We start from the raw sequence: 19,925 nt of genomic DNA, 5'->3' as shown, positions 1-19,925 counted from the left end.
TGTCCTCTGGGATAGTGTTTCTAATTGCTTGTAATCCGTCTTCATGTGGGATGTTGGTGTATAGTGCTTCTACATCCATGGTGGCAAGGATGGTGTTATTGGGGAGGTTATCGATGTTTTGTAGTTTCCTTAGGAAGTCAGTAGTGTCTCGGAGATAGCTGGGGGTGTTGGTTGCATAGGGTTTGAGGAGAGAGTCTACATAGCTGGATAGACCAGTAGTGAGTGTGCCAATACCAGAGATGATGGGGCATCCGGGGTGTCCAAGTTTATGGATCTTGGGAAGCAGATAGAACAATCCTGGTCGGGGGTCAGAAGGTGTTTCTGTGTGGATTTGTTCCTGAGTAGCTGTAGGGAGGCTTTTAAGGAGACAGTGTAATTTCTTTTGGCATTCCGAGGTGGGATCAGAGGAGAGAGGTTTGTAAAATGTGGTGTTGGAGAGTTGTCTGGTTGCCTCCTGGTTATAGTCAGCCTTATTCATAATGACCACAGCACGACCTTTGTCAGCTGGTTTGATTATAATGTCCAGGTTGTTTTTGAGACTCTGGACGGCATGTTGTTCAGCGTGGCTGAGATTGTGTGTCGCTTGTTGTCGTTTGCGAATAATGTCAGTCTGTGCGTTGTTGCGGAAGCTTTGTATATAGAAATCCAGATTGTAATTCCGTCCGTCAGGGGGAGTCCATATAGAATTATTTTTCCTTTTGTGTTGATAGGGGAAATATTTAAGAAATTAAATATTTCTTAATTTTAGAAATATTTAAAACTTCTAAAAGGCATAACACAGTTTTACCTGTAAACTGTGTGTTTGTGTGGCCACTCAGGAGAGATTCAGATGCCTTCCAGCTGACATCTGATGGATTGATTAGTTTTGTTTTGTTTCTATTGGTGGTGCACAGTCACACTTGTCTCGGTTTACATACAATTTATTCTGCACATGGGTAGAAAAGATTAGAGGGAACATTGGTCTAATTGTATGCTGTCCCGAGTGCCCTTAACCCAGAAGGGGTTGAGGCTGCTAGTGCCTTGCCCCAGGATCACAGTTCTTCCCAAGGGTATTCCCTTGGTTTCTATTTTTTTGAGATGATAGGTGCCAGCAGTGCTGGGATCTTGGGTGTGGGATGGCAGCCAGGACCCTTCACAGAAACAGGAGTAGTTGTTAAAAAAGTACATGTATCCAGTGCAAGTCCTAATTTGCTGAATTAATTGTTGTTGGGTGTTATTGATTGTTGCTAATGAGCAGAATTTGGAGCAGAAGTCACATTTTTGTGAACTAAAGAAAAAATACCTTGTACTCTATTGATAGAAATGGAGTAACACGGTGCCAGACTTATGCACAAGATAAGTAATTACATTATAAAACCTCACATTATGGGGGGGGGGCTCTAAACACACATAAAAAATCCCTAGTTATTAGTTGAATTCTTGCCTATTTACTGGCATCAATGCAAATATAAAACTTTATTATTTCTATTTTATTGTCCTTTCTGTTAAAATAATACACATTTTTGGTAATGCTATGTGGCCTCTTAAACCAGCATGTCTTAATCTGGCCCTGGAGTAATGGCATGTCCAAAACCTAGAACGGGCACATCGGGGCTATGGTGACTAAAGCTCTGTAAATACTATTCATAGTCCCCTTTTCTGTTAATTCAGGCTCATATGTAAGTTGGTAGGTGTTCTCAGTTTATAAATTCTGATTTTGTAATGGGCTTTTCTAACTATGTCAGTTTAACTCCACTGTAACTTATCTGCTCTAAACAGCTGACATTATTCTTCACATTTCCTCCTAAAAATTGCTGCATAGTATTGTCAGTACAGATTGGCTGCTGCTGTTTAGCTCTGGAAAGAACTGCATTTGTGGTATATGAGTGACCTGGATACAGGAAGAGTCTAGAAAAGCACTTCACCAGGTAGGGAATTTTAAGAGTAAAGACTCAATCTACTTAAGTCTATGGGGTTATTGTATTCTTAAAGCTAAGCATGTGCTCTGGTTGCCGGTCAGCATAAGTACTTCAGGGCCACTGCAGGGAATGAAATTGAATATATACATATTGTATTCAATATACAACGGTTCCTGTTTTTAGTGAAGAGATAGCTTAAGAGAAGTCCATGACACTTTACTTACAGGAAAAAAGTTCAGGGGATTGCATGAAGCAAGAAATAATAGAATGATACTTCTATTCTATTCTATTCTATTCTATTCTATTAATAATAGAAAGGAGAGTAGCAAAATACACACCCTGGACTTCAGAAGAGCGGACTTTGACTCCCTCAGAGAACTGATGGGCAGGATTCCCTGGGATGCTTACATGAAGGGGAAAGGAGTCCAAGAGAGCTGGCAGTATTTTAAAGAAGCACAGTAAGAAACCATCCTGATGCGCAGTAAGAAAAGCAAATATGTATGGTAGGCGACCAGATTGACTTACCAGGGAAATCCTTGGTGAGCTTAAACACAAAAAGGAAGCTTACAAGAAGTGGAAACTTGGGCAGATGACTAGGGAGGAGTATAAATATACTGCTCGAGAATGCAGGGGGAGTTTATCAGGAAAGTGAAAGCACAATTGGAATTGTAGCTAGCAAGGGATGTGAAGGATAATAAGAAAGGTTTCTATGAGCATGTTAGCAATAAGAGGGTGACCAGCGAGCGTGTGGAGCCCTTACTGGATGAGGGAGGTAACCTAGTGACAGATGAAGTGGGAAAAGCTGAAGTACTCAATGCTTTCTTTGCCTCTGTCTTCACAGACAATGTCAGCTCCCAGACTAATGCACTCTAGGCAATGCAGTTTGGGAAGGAGGTGGACAGCACTTGGTAGGGAAAGAACAACTTAGGAACTCTTTAGAAAAGTTAAACATACACAAATCCATGGGTCCGGATTTAATGCATCTGAGGGTACTGAGGAGTTGGCAAATGTCATTGCAGAGCCTTTGGCCATTATCTTTGAAAACTCGTGGAGATCGGGAGAGATCCTGGATGATTGGAAAAAGGCAAATGTAGTGTCCATCTTTAAAAAAGGGAAGAAGGACAACCCAGGGAACTACAGATCAGTCAACCTTGCCTCAGTCCCCAGAAAAATCATGGAGTGGATCCTCAAGGAATCCATTTTGAAGCACTTGGAAGAGGGGAAAGGGATCAGGAATAGTCAACATGGATTCACAAAGGGCAGGTCATGCCTGACCAATCTGATTAGCTTCTATGATGAGGTAACTGGCTCTGTGGCTATGGGAAAGTCAGTGGCTGTGATATACCTTGACTTTAACAAAGCTTTTGATTCGGTCTCCCACAATATTCTTGCCAGCAAATTAAGGGAGTATGGATTGGATAAATGGACTATAATACGGATAGAAAGCTGGCTAGACTGTCAGGGCCAATGGGTAGTGATCAATGGCTCGATGTCAGGTTGGCGGTCAGTTTCTAGCGGAATGCCCCAAGGACCAGTTCTAGGACAAGTTTTGTTCAACATCTTCATTAATGACCTGGATGAGGGGAAGCTCCAATAGGAAACAAGAACAGATAGGTGTTATTATACATATACTAGAACAAAGTTTCCCAATCCTTCCCTACAGTCACCCTCTCCTGGGAAACCTTATCTCAAGGAAATGTCCTTTATCACAGAAATGAAGAAAGACATAAATATAAGCAAGTGCTGTTGACCCCTGACAAATTGCTATCTGATTTGATATCTGGTACAATCCAAGCATGTTTATACCCATTAACATCTGAAAGCTATAACTATAGTTTGGCAGTGTGATAGGGGAATACCTTTTAACCTCCTCCTACATTGGGCTGTAAATGCTTTTGGAACATTTACCAAGGAAAACTAATGAAAGCAGGAACAGTAATGAGGTCTACACAGCCAGCATAGGAGATGGGTGCTTGAGCAGCTGCAAAGATAGCAGGGAAGTCGACAGCCTCCATGGGTTCCTGGGCAAGGTGTAGGGATCGGTTCCATACTCCCAGAAGGGGCAGTTCCTCGGGCAGAAGGGGAGGGGCCAAGGCAGCCAGTCTTCCATGCTTCTGAGAGTTTAATGCTACGTTCACCCTACCCCCAGTTCACAGCTGCACCGAGCGCACCATGCAGTGCTCTGGCGGTGATTAAAGGACCCAGGGCTCCGTCCACTACCACTATGCAGTGGCCAGAAGCCCTGGGTCTCTTTGAATTGCTGTGCCCTGGGCAATAGCCCCTTTGCCCCCCACCCCTGCGGGTGGGCCTAGGAGCTAGTCTGTTCTGACTGTTGCACAGAGCCAGCACTGAAAATGTGGGTGAAAATCTAGCTCCAATGAAGTTGAGTGGTAAAATCAGTGGAGCCAGAATTTCACCCATGATCTTTTGTCCCCACTACTGTACAGCAGCCACGCAATCATGGAGCGAGATAACTACTCTCCCAGTTAGTCATCCACAATAATCTGAGAATCTCATCAACCATTCCCCACTGTGACGGGGCCCCGAGCGGAGCCCGCACCTCTGAGGTGCCATCCCTGGCGTGCTGGGGAGAAAAGCCACTGCCAGAGATAGTGCAGTTTTGCAGCGCATGCTCAGCATCCGCCGGGGTAGCCCGGCATGTTTGCACTATGACAGAGGATGGCAGAGGCAGGGCTGAAGCCAACGGGGACAGTACCACCAGCCAGGGCACAGGCGTGGTGGGCAATTTAAAAGCCGTCATCCCCGTTTCAAGGAGAGGAGTAGTGGCGAGACTGCGGTGGGAAGGGAGGAAGATGACCGCTGTGGAGGAGGAAGCACTCAGGAGAGGCATGCCAGGCAGAGGCAGTAGAAAGCGACCCAGGGCGCGGCCATGGATAGGCCCTTGGGTTGGTGAGCTGTGGGAGACTTTCCCCCCCAACCAGACGGGGTCAGTGACCCCCGTCCTTAGGGCCCTGGGTCAGGGCTCAGAGTGGGGATGGGCCCAAGCCCCCCTACTCACCTCGCCGTGAGAGGAGCAGAAGATCCCTACCTACTCAGGGCGTTGGAGGCATACGCAAGTGACGAATGTGAGGGATACCGTCGGTGGACGGGTCAGTCAATAAAGGCGGACTAACCGAGTCCAAACCTTTACACCCACTAAGTTGCTGACTTCAAGAGGTGAACATCTCCCGTGAGCAAGTTAGCCGATGCTATGGGCTGCTCTCCACTTACTGGGAGATGGATGCTGCAAAGACTGAACTCCCAGGCTGTGTCTACATTGGCACCCTTTTCCGCAAAAGGGATGCTAATGAGACATTTCGGAATTGCAAATGCCGCGGGGGATTTAAATATCCCCCGCGGCATTTGCATGAACATGGCTGCCGCTTTTTTCCAGCTTGGGGTTTTGCCAGAGAAAAGCGTCAGTCTAGACTGGATCTTGCGGAAAATAAACCCTTTTCCGGAAGATCCCTTATTCCTACGGGATCTTGCGGAAAAGGGTTTATTTTCCACAAGATCCCTTCTAGACTGGCGCTTTTCTCCGGCAAAACCCCGAGCCGGAAAAAAAGCGGCAGCCATGTTCATGCAAATGCCGCAAGGGATGTTTAAATCCCCCGCGGCATTTGCAATTCCGAAGTGTCTCATTAGCATCCCTTTTGTGGAAAAGGGTGCCAATGTAGACACAGCCCCAAGGTTTGATTTAGTGGGTCTTGTAAAGGACCTACTAAATCAACCACTTGTGGCATCTCTATCAACTCCAGTACTCCATTGGGTCACAAGGAGTAAGGGAAGTCAACAGAGAGTATCTCACGTCAATCTCCTGCAGTGGAGACACTGCAGAAATGTGACTTAAGGTACATTGACTCCAGCTATGCTCTTCACATAGCTGGATTTGAGTATATTAGGTCAACTTTCTCTCCTAGTGTAAACCTGGCCTAAGAGACTCAGTGATCATGGGCAACTCTCCCTCCTCATAAATGTTCACATAGAAGAAAGGAAACCATTCAGCCGAAGAGCACTGTTGTAGCTCTATGGTCAGTGGGTGCCCATCTCTCTAGTTCCTAGAAAATACAAGGAATGCCTTCACAGGACGAAGCAAAGGCATACACAGGTGCATAGCAATGAAGAGGTTACTTTTTTGTCCCTTTGAATCTCAAGGGATTAAGAAACAGAGACTCCAACTCTTTCAAGTTTCATCTTTCACTTAATCACATAATCCCTCCAGATTTGGCATTATCTCATCCATTTGTTCATACTTTTACTCTAGGGTTTCTGATCCAACAATCACATTGACCTATATGAATCTGAGACTAGGTCAGCAGTGGTTCAGCTATGAGACCTAGGGTTCTGTTACCACTCTTCAGGTTGCTTCCCACAGCCTCAGACGAGCATTCAGGTGCCAAAAAAAATGTGCATTAACAACATGTGGGTTTGGTCACATTTGTCACCTGATGGTTTTGGCTCTTGCAGTCTGTGGCATTGAGGCTAAATGTTCATGAGCTAACAGTTGGTGTCATTCCACTTACTGGTTGTTGGGGAACGTATTCAAGGTCTAAATACCTGAGCAAACTTGGATAGATTGCTGTGGTTTGGGTGGCACTTCTATTGTGTGATCCGTGAGAGGGAAGCTCGTTGGTGCAAACAAACAATGTTAACCTTTACAGTGTACTTTTAAAGGTCAGCTCCCATGCTTTGAAGACACATTCTTCAGGAGCAGAGCTTTCTGCTTCTCACTGAAGGCACCAGAAAGAAAACTGCCCTCCACAGACAGCACTGGTGTGAAAGTAGAGCTTCTACCAACTGACTACAGAACAAATAGGCCAAATTCCATCTCTCACCAGTTTAAATCCAAAGTGACTCCCCTGACTTAAATAGAGCTACTCCAGATATATAAAGAGTAAATGGAAGCAGAATTTTTGCTTTTTGAGGTGGCATATCTGCCCCCTCTGCCCCATCTCTGCCCCCTCAGGCAGGTCAAAGGGAGCAAAAGCTGGCCCAAATCCCCTGCCAGGCAGTTCCCGGGTATGAAAGACTCCCCCTGGGGCACATAGTTGGCTACTATAACACCCTCCCTGCAGTCACCAGCACTGGGGCATGGATGGAGTGAAATTCATTCTGACAGTTCCCAGTTGGTGAATGGGTCCTTTACCTGCTGGTACATATAAGGTCAGTCCCATAGCTAATATAATTTGCACTCAGGACTGCACATGGGCAGATGATCACAAAGCCAGAAACTGCTCCCTGTCAAACCCTCCACTCCCCTTGCAGGCAGTGGAAACTGAAAAAAACGCAGAGAATATGAGCCCATTATATCTGATCATGGCTTAAAACAAAAAACAAGCATCCCATTTCTTTCCACCTATAGGACTGTTGATGATATTGCAGATGGAAATCCTCATTTTTCTTTCTCTCACTAGTTCCTTTTCATGAATTTCTTCTACTCTGTTGTGTAGTTCCCAATAGGATATCTTTCTTAGTAGCAAACACAGGAAGGAGATTTACTGAGAGCCAAATACTTCTGTTTAACTCTGTGTACTGACTATTACATCAGTGTAATAGTAGTAACTGGTATTTGAACTATATGAGTTATAATAACTGTAAATTCTCATGTGCTGTAACTGAGGGCATGTCTAAACTACTTTTTTTGCGAAAGAGGATATGCAAATTCTGCTGGAATTTGCATATCTTCTTCTGCTCTCACTTTCAAAAGAGGATCTTTCGAAAATGAAAGTAGTCTGGATGTGGGGTTTTTTTTCAGGAAAAGAACAGCGTAAACCTCCTTTTTTAAGGAAGAGCAATTTTTTCGAAAAGGGTTTTTTTTTTCCGAAAAATGCATCCACACTACTTTCACTTTCTCAAGATCTTCTTTTGAAAGTGAGATCGGAAGAAGATATGCAAATTCCCATGGGAATGCCCATGGGAATTTGCATATCCTCTTTCAAAAATTCTACATAGTCTAGACATAGGGTTGCCAGGTGTCCAGTTTTGAACCAGACAGTCTAGCATTTGAGCTTTCTGTCCGGGAAACAAATTGAGAAAATACTGGACATATAAATGTCCGGTATTTTCTAATTAAGTAAGTTTTATTGTTATCATGAGTATCAGTACGTAGTTACATACAGTGTGAGCATGTCTACCAGCCAGGCAGTACGCAGCTACGCAGTAGAGAGGAGGAGGGCAGGGGAGGGCAGGGGTGGGATGGAATCCCTGGGGCCGGACTCACCCGTGTGCCCCGCTGGGACCATGTGTGGGACGGACAGCACCCCGGGATCTGCGTGCACCACGGACACCCCCGCTCCCTGCCAGCCGATTCTCCATCCCCGCTCCCGCCGACCTCCTCCTAGCCAGCCCTGCTTCCTGCCAGCTGGTTCCTTCCCCCGATCTCCTCCGGCCAGCCCCGTTCCCCCCGACCCCCTCCCGGCCAGTCATGCTTCCTGCCAGCCGGCTCCTCCCCTCCCCAGCCAGCTCTGCTCCCCCTAACCCTCTCCCGGCCAGCCCTACTTCCCACTGGCCATTCTCCCCTCTGTCCCCTATTCAGCCCCGCTCTCCCCAACTCCATCCTGACCAGACTCGCTCCCCTCCTGGCTGGTCCCTCCCCTCCCGTTCTGAGATCATGTGTGTCCAGTATTTTTTTGAAAGCCATCTGGTAACCCTATCTAGACATAGCCTATATGTCTTTTGACTTAGATTGAGTCTAAATGAGATAATGTTAGGATTGCTAATAACCAGCAAACACTGTATCCACAATCTTCAGTTATTAGCAGTGCTTTCCTGAGAACCAATCCCATCCCATTGACTCTAATATAAACAGAACTTTGATATTATCATCTCTCATGCCACTGATTGACAACTTCCTTAGAATAGAGGTTCCATTTGTAATGAATTCACTGTCTCGTAGTTTGAGGCAGGACACAAATGTGCATGCACATCTCTGTAGCATGCACATTCTCTGAAGACTGTGCTGTGCAGCTGTCCATTCTGCTGTGTCATGGCTTCTGTGGCTCTCTCTGTCTCTTGCCAATAAAGATCAGGTCCTGGAGGCCATATGTGAGTCCCCAGTACTAAACAATTGCAAGTAGCTGAGACATTTGGTTTTGAAACTGTTGTTTTGCACATTCTAAAAAAATAGTGATAGCATAGTCTGGAGGACTATGATATCCACACAAACCTAGGCCATCAGTGTCAACATGATGGCAAGGAAACGGCTGTTCAGAGAAGCCATGTTGGACAAGTTGTGCTTTTAAAACTGTGTTGTCTGTCTTTGTGTGACAAACTGGGAGCATTGATTGTCAGTGTAACAACTTTTATTTTTGTTTTACTTATTGTTAGGAAAGGTGCAGTACATGCACTAGAAAATGCTCTTTCACTTACCCATAACTTCTGGAAAATGGCAACCAAGATGTGGCTAGTAACCAGCATCTATCATACACAGAAAACAAAGAGGAACTGAGTTAATTTTTTACTGCCATCTTAAGAAGGTGTCTTAAAAGTGAAGTAGAATTATAGGGTTGAGCTCATAAAAGGAAATCTCTCTCTCTCTCCACAAGGTGTATATTCAAGCTGTGAAATTCATTGCTATGCAAGGTTTTCAACAAGACAAGTGCAACAGCAAGTTTTAAAGACAGAACTCACCTAAATAGCCTTTAGCAGTTACGCAAACTAAGATAATGATATGGGTACACAAATCTCACACTTCATGGAATCAGCTGATTGCCTGCAGGGGTCAGGAAGGAATTTCCCTCCCCCCCAACCTCTCCCCTCCCCCCGGGCTGCATTTCATAATTGGCCAGGTGCGTTCTGGGGGGTTTCCCATCTTCTGAAGCCTCAGGGATACTGTACTAGGTTTACTTCTGATCTGATTCTGGAGTGTCTCCTGTGGAAAAACATATAGAAGAGCTTTGTGCTGGATTAAACTGTTTTTGCACAGAGGATAGCATAGAACACAGTTCAGCTTTTGTCTGGGAAGACTACAGTATGCCAGTGGCAAATATTATAATATTTTACACTCATAAACCACCTTCCAGAACAAAGATCTCAAAATGCTACTCAGATATTAATGAACTCAGCCTCTCCAGGCCCCTTAGTAGAGTGGAAGTATTATTATTGGCTCCAGTGTACGAAGAAGTCAAAGAAAAAGTTTAATTAAATGACCCAAGATCACACTGTAATCTGGTGGAGCCAAAAATAGAGCTAAGACTTTCTTTCCTCATTGCCTACACAGGTATTAACTTCTCTCCAAAGATGGCCTATTGCTCTATTTCCAGCAAGGCTATGTCTAGACTACATGGCTCCGTCAACGGAGCCATGTAGATTTGTTTTTTTTGGCAAAGGCAAATGAAGCCGCGATTTAAATGATCGCGGCTTCATTTAAATTTACATGGCTGCCGCACTGAGCCGACAAACAGCTGATCAGCTGTTTGTCCACTCAGTGCGCTAGTCTGGACGCTCCTCTGCCGACATCAAAGCCCTTTGTCGGCAGCCCCGGTAAACCTCATCCCACGAGGAATAACGGGGCTGCCGACAAAGGGCTTTGATGTCGGCAGGGGAGCGTCCAGACTAGCATGCTGAGCGGACAAACAGCTGATCAGCTGTTTGTCGGCTCAGCGCAGCAGCCATGTAAATTTAAATGAAGCCGCGATCATTTAAATAGTGGCTTCATTTGCCTTTGCCTATCTGTCTAATCTACATGGCTCCATCGATGGAGCCATGTAGTATAGACACAGCCCAATTGTGGAAAGAAGAAGTGCTTCAGTGTAGTGAGCGAGGGACAAGAAGCTGCATAATTCCCAGATTTTATTACTGGCTCTCTCCTGCCACTAACTTCCTGGTATCCTTTGGAAAATCAACTGGCCAGCCTGTGACTCACTTTGCCAAGCTTAAAACTGGGCAATAATAATACTTATTATCCACCTTAGTTCATTGGCCAGCTGGAAGATACTAGAAAGGTGCAACTATTTTACTGCATGGGCTTGCCTATAACAGACTGCTTCAGACTGATAGATGTAGACTGTTGTTGTTATCTAACCCCTGTAAGATGAAGTTCATAGGGGAATTCCCACCTTACTTCTGAAGGTCAGAGATGCCCCATGGGTTTTATTTTCTTTCAAAATCAGAATATTGTATAAGGTCCCTTTACAAGGAATGTTAGTGCACAGCAAGTCAGGATGTAAATTCAGTAACGCCCCATATATATTCTGCTACAGCACACTGAAAATTCATAGTACATTTTGACATATTCCCATCTGAAACTCTGTTTCAGTTTTTTCTGTAGCCTGAGGATTAGCACATAAAGAGCCTCAAACATGTGTGATAGACAGCATTTTGCATATTTTCCATACAGGCCTGATCCTGATCTCACACTAGTTCCACTTCATTGGTTAAGATTCTGTACTGTACTGTGTCTGATCTGGTTCCAGCACCATGGAGACAGGAATGTGTTGGGAATCTGCCATGTTTAACTGCACAGTCTGGTGCTATTTAAAGATGTCTGACTGCAACTTTAATGTATGCCACTTATGTAAGGACTCTGTAGAGACTTAACACCATTGGAAATTCAAGCATAATTGCTTTTCTCCCCCATCTCCTGAACTTTTCCTTCCCTTCCATTATGCCAGAGCCAAGGGCAGGGTTATTCCAAAGTAAGGGAACGCTCCAGTGGAGATCTCTACTATTTTAGGATCACTTGATACCAGGTAAGCATGAGCAGCACAAAGTAAACTCTTGAAAGAATCCAATCCCATTGACTCCAATTTACAGAGCTGTAAAAGCAAAGAGAATCAAATCCTAGATATGTACCTAATTTCACATCCTAATGCAATGTGTGCATAGAGATTTGATCTTTTGTATGTTCAGAAAAAAGTTGGGACACAAAACTACAGCTCAAATTTTGAATGCCCTTTGAGGCCCCTTTGCAAATTGGATGTATAATATACAGACCTGTAGCTACCCACAGATGCTTGTCAAACAGTTGAAAGTACTTGCCATTTGCCTCTTGGGAGAGTCCCTCATCACTGAAATATGCAAATTCAGAGTGACTATCACAATAAGGATCAAGAATGACAGCAAGTGGTGTCCTTGTCAGTAGTTCTCTGGCATTTAAGAAGAGGGTCAGCCTTGATCCCCAGGATGCTAAAGAAGTGATGTGTCATCTTCTAAAGAAGAGCTGGTAAGAATTCTGTATATGCTGTCAGCCTCTTTTAAACACTCTGTTAATCTCATTATTGCTCTTGGGCTGTCTCCATTCAGTATTCTTGTCCCCATTTGGGATTTGATGACTAAGAAAAGAATACACAGAATTTGTATGTTTTCAGGAACTCCCCAGGAAGTTAATGGAAGTTTGTCACTTTTTTTACAACCTGTACAACTGACTTCACTTGCTACTTACTGAAGGCAGATGAATTGGATCATTAGCAGAATCCATAATCAGCTGGTTTTTATGGGGAGGATGCTGAGGTTTGGAGCGGTGTTAAAAATTCATGCAAATAAGGAATGGGTCTCAGATTCTGGTCTGTAGCTCCACTGGGTCGCTTCTCCACAGCCAGGCACCTTTTGACACCATGGGGCTGCTCTCATTTGTTCATGCAGACAATAGCCCCTAAAAAGCCATGCCATCAGTGTCAGCCAGACCTGTGCCACTTCCACCCCAGCTAAGGACTGGTGCAGAGGAATTTGGGAGGGCTCAGGATCTATCCCTGAATCCGAACTGCATTTCCACTCCTCTTGTCCCTAGAGCAGGTTCATCCACAGTGATCTAAAATGTCTGAGCACTAACTCTGTGCCAGCCCAAGAACACTAGAAATCTAAGACTTAACAGGAAAGCAAAGAATATTTAACCATGTAAATGTTGTAGCCATTTCTATTTATTCTGACTGTAGAAAAACAGTTCCTATGAAATGGGTGGTGTTCTTGAGATAGGCGTGTATGTCTGTGGTTTTTTAAAATCCGGTATTTCATTGTTTAGCATGGTGGCAGAGTTCTCCTATAAGCAAAAAGGATTGAACTAGCTCAAAGCTGGGTTTGGTTAAATTTAGTCTCTCTACCAAAGAAACTCCCTGTTAAATGTCCCCAAAGTCCTCAGGCCAGCTCTGTGCAAAGTGGTGAGATTCTGATGCCCACGAAAGGAGAAGATATGGGGGAAATGTTTCCTGCCAATGAAGTGATATAGCTAGCTCTGAAAAAGCTGACTCAATATATCTGTTAATTATAAATCCATCCTGAATTAATATTTCTTACACACAGGCTTGTGTTTGCTGATTAACTGACAGCCATGTTGTTACATAACCTGACTGCTGCACCACCATTTGAAATGGTGCTGATCCTTCCTTTTACTGTAGCTAGTTCTATGCAGATACTTGCCTGTGAAAAAGATACAAAAATTAGTCTTGCAGAACTAATCTAAGGAAGGAGATCATGAGGCAGGTCAGGAAGCCCTCAGCCAAATACCACTTAGGGCCCATTCACTGATGCATGGTGATTGTTTAGAGTTCTGATTGCAAAACACCAGTTGTTTTTTCTGCAAATAATTCTGCAGTAAATAACTGCTTGTTGGAAGTAGCTGTTTTGTGTGTGAGACAGAGACAAGAGGTTTCATATCTCTCTACAGTATGGAAAGTGTTCCAATTGCCCCATTTGTAGTGATGGCACAACCCTCTTGTACTTTTTGCCTATCCACATCTACTGACCAGTATGGAGTGAGAGAAATAATTACTCTGGGTTTTGTACTACTCTAGTTGATAGACACACCTAAGTTCATATTTACAGAGTCCTTCACGACCACACTTTCCAGCCTATATGATGTACTTCACTGCTTCCTTGGAGCCACTCAGATGATTGCAAGAGATAAAAAATAATAATGGTCATAAATCAAGGGACTATCAGATGAAACTGGTTTAACAGACTGTGAACAAAGTTAGCTTTAGTCAGTTGAAATCTGAGCTGTATTTGAAGCAGAAATAACCCAGTGTGGGAATCGTGGGTATCCATTCGTACTCACCTCTGTGTCACGTAAGCGATACTGCTGACTAGAGCATAAAGTTTTCTGTGGCAAGTTCTTTTAAAAAGGAAAATGTGGTTGTGGGATAAAACATTAAAAGTTTCTTTCCTCTAGTTTTGAGACTCCAGCCAGTCTCGTATCACAATCAACATGATCTAAGCAGTAAGATCCCACTGCATAATCATGTAGCACTAGACCAATTTCTATCAACTAAAATTTCATCTGGCCTTTAACTTCCTACCCAGTCCATTCTCTGGCAAATCTCCCATTACAGAGGGATTTCTCAGCTCAGTGTCAGGTATGACATATGAGTAAAGCCCAGATTAAAACCCAGAGAAAAACACTGGGATTTGGCCCCATGCCTGAGGAGATTTTGATTTTAGTTTATCCACTGAGCTCTAAGCACTACTGTCCAGGCAGAAATGTGCCTGATGAAGTTCACACAGCATCTATTACTGCTGTTTCTGTGTGCCTTGTAATAGCAAATGTGGCCTGTTCCTGACCTCTGAGGTACAGAAATATTTCTACAAAACTACCCTGCAAGTGAGAGGTTTCATCCACTTATTCTGCTAATAGAGATTTCAAACAACCACGACAGAGTAAACAAATGTAGGTTCTGAGAGAGCTCCCTAGTTGTATTTTCTGTGACCTGCCTAGGACTTGGGACCCTTGGTTCAAGTGCTACCTTTGTGCTACCAAACTGTATGAGAAGTCACTTAGGCTGTGTCAATACTTGCAGCTGGAAAGAGAGAAGCGACTGCAGCTCAAGAAGACAGACTCATCAAGCTGGTGCACAAAACCATGACTAGCAGGAAGGGCTAGTTGCCATGAGCCTGTGCCCAGCTGAAACCATAGGCCCGCTAACCTGGCTAACCTGTTATACCACTGCAGCTACACTCTAATTTTAGCACATTAGCTCTATCAGAGCTAGCAGAAGTTCATGGGCAGTCTGGCCCTGCCCCTTGTGTCCCATCTTCTACCCTCTCACCACTGTAGAAGCCCAAAGCATGCCCTCCATGGTCCACGACCCCAGCACTGCTTGACTGGGGGCAAGGAAGAAGGCACCAACCCTGGTGTGCTGCAGATTCAGCGCCCACAGTTCCTGGGCAATGTGGCTGCTGCCCCCACAGTCCCATAGCTCTGAGCCCCAGTACACTAGAGAGGCAACACATCCAATCCCAATACAGAGGCCCGAGAGAAGGGTCACAATAGGCTGTTTGGGGAGGCTCAGCCTCCCCCTGCCTACAATACCTCCACCCATGCTATTCTATCAGTACTGTAGTAAACCATAAATGAGACAGACTAATTCCAGTTATGCGTCTGTCAGTGTCCCGCTGAGACATGGAGACCTTGGCATGAGCTGGTGACTAGTCTGCCAGCATCACAGCATGTACTTAAGGAGAGATGTTCAGCTTATATAAATAAGGTAAAATGTTGTGCAAGCATACACAGAGGGGCACTAGAGGAGTTTCTGTGATCTATGATCTAATTGGATAAGAACCTTCAACATAGGCCAGAACTAGAGCCAATACTTGTTCAGTATGGAAAGGAATATACATACACATATTACAATGAATCTACAATATCAAACCAAAACAGATGAAAGTTTGAAACTGTCTGGAAATGGGGGATTCTACTTGGTTCTCTTGGAAAGCCTTAAACCAGCTCAAGCTTGCTTGAAAGCCTGGGGGCTCTTTCATAACAACAACAATATGCTTGGCAAAGTGAGACCATAGTGCTGGATGTCCATGGCCACACTGTATAGCTTTATTCCAGGTGTTTAATAGCTCCACAAAGTTGTTACTGATTTGATACAGCCAAATTAGTCATAGATGAACACAAGGCAGCCACCTGTCCGTGGCTGGACTACGTTTCCCTCTGACCTGAAGTCCAATCTTCAGGGTTCAGTGTGCAAGGACTTTATCTCTGAGGCAGGCTACATGACCAAAAAGTTCCAGCTGGCAGTGACTTCAATCCTCTCGAGACCAGTTCTCAATAATACATCCCTATTACTGATCAAATTCAAACCATCAAAAATGCCCATCAGTCACTGTTCGCAATGCACATGAAATTCCTCCAGTCTGAGGCTGGTTCAAACCCCCTTTATGCTCTCTGAGAAAGACCATTCATTTGAGAAGTAAGAGATCAGATCCTAAGTGCTGGGGGCTCCCACCTCCTGGGGAGAGTCACTGGTGAGCCATCCCTGTCTGACTCCCTTCCCCATCCCAAGAAGACAGCAGCCTCTTGAGAAAAAAGGGGGTTGGACAAGGATGACCCACTTCAAAGGACAATCACCTAGGGGGCAGGAAATCCCTGTGAAAACCCCTGCTGAACGGGCAGCTGTGGATTTGAACGAGGATCTCCTATAGCCCAAGGGAGTATTCTAGCCATTGGACTAGAGAGTGAGAGTTGTGGTGGGTGGGTGAACCTGCTGCTTAGGGAGGCAAGCTCCCTATCTGTGTTCCACCCCAGCCTCTTTCCCCTCCTCTCTCTGCTCACGCATTCCAGCCAAATCCCTGAACCCAAATGAAGCAAATGACATTTAGAAAAAAAATACTCTTCTAAAATATCTTTCTAAAGAAAATGGAGGATGTTTTCCGTTGCATGCCAGACTAGGAAGACTGGACATGTAGACCGTACCTAATTAAAAGCACTAAGTTTGGGAATAAAAAATGTCAGCCACAAGTTTTGGTTTATGTTTTATATATATATATATATATATATATATATATATATATATATATATATATACATACACATCCTGAAATTTGTCAGAGATTTATTTGAAAAAACTTTGTAGTAAGGGCAAGTCAGTTGTCCTGCTGAATACAACATTAAATATTATGGAATACATGATGCTGCCCTTCTCTATTTTACATTTTCTTCATAATTATTTCTAAGCCAATTTTGTGTTGCAGATATACTCTTCAGCCTTAATCATTCCAACTTGCTACATACAGAAAGTCACTGAAACAAAGACATCATTTTAATCAGAGCAGTTTAGTGTGTTCATAACAAAGTTAATTGCTGCTAGAAAAATAGAACAATCATTTATTTTGTGTGGTTTTCATATCAAGACATGTTAATGAAATTATGTTAAAAATATTTTTTCCAAAGATTTTAGGCATGACAAAGTATTTTATTGATGGAAGGTTCCCTTAAACTAGTTCATCAAATAGTCAGAAGTAAAAGGGAAACTCATTTGTCCAGCTATCTGGGAGAAAAGGAACATTGTCCCTTTTACGGTATGGGTGGATCCAGCTTCTGAGGCTCATGGGCTCCCACTCCCAGCACTGGCGAGCTCGCACTGGCTCACCAGCCTCTCCACTGCCCCACTGTATGGCTGGAGCACACAAAATCTACTAGGCTTGGCCTCCCTAGGCTCTGATGTGCAAGCGGAATCTGGGGAGTGTGTTCTTTCTTGTTAGTCAGGGGCCACGTCAGCAAGGGGCTTGGTTTTGTCTGTTTGTTTTTTGCTTCTCACTTGCGTGTGGCCCCCAATTGATTTTTTCTGTGGGTCAGCGGTTCCAAGCCCCAAAAAGCTTCCCCACTCCTGTTTGAAGGATTCTCTTCAGCAGGAGGATGAAAGGGGAATAGGGATAGATAGAAAGGACGGGAAGATTTTGAAAGCAAGCCTTTAACTGTTAATTACTATAGTATAAAAAGTGTATTTTAGAGAAGGGTGGTCTTTTTGCTGAATTTATTTTAAAAAGTGCATGAAAATCTAAGCATTTAAGGCTAAAAATGAATACTCGGATGGTATATCTTAATATCTATGCAAGAATTCTTTTAGAGATATAATTTTATAATCTTCAGCAAAAAAACTAATGAAATATTTAAAGCAAATTTTAAGTTAAGGCCCTGTAGACCTAGTAATGTGCAACTGTTTTTGTCAGTAAATTCAGGATTGGCATATGCCTGATAAATGGTTTCATTACTACTTAATGGCTCATTCACAGGTTCAGTGTTATGCTAGTAGGTCTGGCAAGCTGGAAGGCTTTTCACTTTTACGTTAACGGATCCACTTGGGGCAGGATGGAAGAGTCACCAGTCAGCAAGCACCAACAACCTGCTTCAGGAGCCTTCCAGAATGGTCAGAATAGGGTCCAGAAGAGGGATAGGTTGAGTACTAAGACCCAGGGAAGGCGTTTCCTCCCCTTGTCTCGCTACCCTTGCAGAAGTCCATCTCTTCAAGCTGAGAATCACTCCTTCAGCTCCAAGCAGAGATGTACCCTCAGCCTGTGTATCTACCTCTGTTCCTCATCTGTGAAATGGCAATAATAGCAATGCCCTACCATACTAGGGTGTTGTGAGGATAAATACAATTGACTGCTTCATGAATGCTACACTAAAGGAAGGCATTTCCTGCACTGATATACAGGAAAAGAGCATTGAAGAAGAGCAGGAGCATAACTGAAAGCAGTCTTGCAAGTTTGTGCAGATGTTCTTCTGATGTGGCATCTCCACTATATTGAAGGCAGGGCAATCCATTCTATAAGATCCTTTGCTAATCTCTGGGGCTACGTCTAGACAGTGGAACTATTTTGGGATACTGGAAGTATCCTGAAATAGCTATTCTGCTCTTTAAATACTCTTGTTATTTTGAAATCAATTTCAAAATAATGGGTGTGCTATTCTGGTCCCTCGTTCCACAAGGATTAAAGAAAGTTTCAGAACAGCACTTTATTTCAAAATTAGATCAAAATAAGATGCACAATTTGCATAGTTCAGATTGTGTATCTTATTTTGACCTACAGGTGCAGCGTAGACAGGAGCAGCCTGTGCCTATCGTCAAACTCGGCAGCCACCTAGGGCGCCAAGTTAAATGGGGCGCCAAATTTCCTGTCACTTCCCCTTCCCCTTCCCCTAACACCTGGCTTCAGCCCCGGAGGAGGAGCGCAGCGGCTTCCCTGAGCCACAGGAGGGATGAGTCGGCCCCGGAGGAGGGCGTGGGGAGTTGGCCCCAGGGGAGGCGGTGCATGGGGGTTCCCTGCACCATGGGGGGGGTCAGGCCTGGGGGAGGAAGCACATGGGGGTTTCCCCGCGCCACGGGAAGAGAGGGGTTGGCCCCGGGGGAGGCACGCGCTGGCTTCCCCTGCACCGTAGGGGGGGGGCAGCCCCGGGAAAGGCATGTGCGGGGGTTCTCTGTGCTGTGGGGGGGTTCAGCCCCAGAGGAGGAGGCATGCGGGGGTTTCCCCATGCCACAGGAAGGGTGGTCGCCCCAGAAGAGGCATGTGCTGGGTTCCCCTGGGGGGGGGGGGGAAGAATCCTGGGAAGAGGCGGGTGCAGGGGACTCTCTCCCCCCACTGGCACCCTGTTCCCTCTCCCTACTCCTCTGTCCCCAGCCACAGAACTCCATCCCCAGCCCCCCTATCCCCAGCCACGGAACCAAAAATCTCAGCCTATATCTGCCCTTGGGGTTGTGGGCGGGGGCGCTGATTGCATGGTTCACCAAGGGCGCCAGTTGCTGGCAGCTAGTCTAGGGCCACCCCTGAGTATAGATGCACCTTGTTTGGGGGGGTTGTTTTGTTTTTGGGTTTTGATCCATCTGGGATACAATATCATCCATCCAGATCTTCTTTTTCTGACAACTTTCCCTTCTGGTGGCCATAAACATCTGACTCTCTTAAAATATACCCTGCTCATAAGATCTCTGATACATTCATTACAAATAACAGTGCTTTCATTTTTTACTGAACGGCAACCGCAAGGATCCTACCTTTCACTTTGAAAGATCCGCAAACACTTTACAATCATTCATCCACTACTAAAATGCAGTCACTTTTGAAGTCGACCTCAAAAGCTATTTTTGTTGGGAGGCAGCATATCCTAGTGGATAGGAAATGGCTCGGAGTCAGGTGATCAGGGTTCTATTCACAACACTCCCAATGAATTCATAGGTGATTTCAAGCAAGTTACTTCATCTCTCTGCTCCTTTGCTTCTCCATCTGTAAAATGGGGATAATGCTACTTAACTTCTATATTTACTTTTTTGAGGCTTACAAATGAAATGTGAGAGCCCTTTAAAGTGCCAAGGT

The sequence above is a fragment of the Pelodiscus sinensis genome, chromosome 5, assembly GCF_052426305.1.
Source record: "Pelodiscus sinensis isolate ZL-2025 chromosome 5, ASM5242630v1, whole genome shotgun sequence".
Taxonomy (NCBI): Eukaryota; Metazoa; Chordata; order Testudines; family Trionychidae; genus Pelodiscus; species Pelodiscus sinensis.
The sequence above is the reverse complement of the archived record's forward strand: the minus strand, read 5'-3'. Positions refer to the sequence as shown.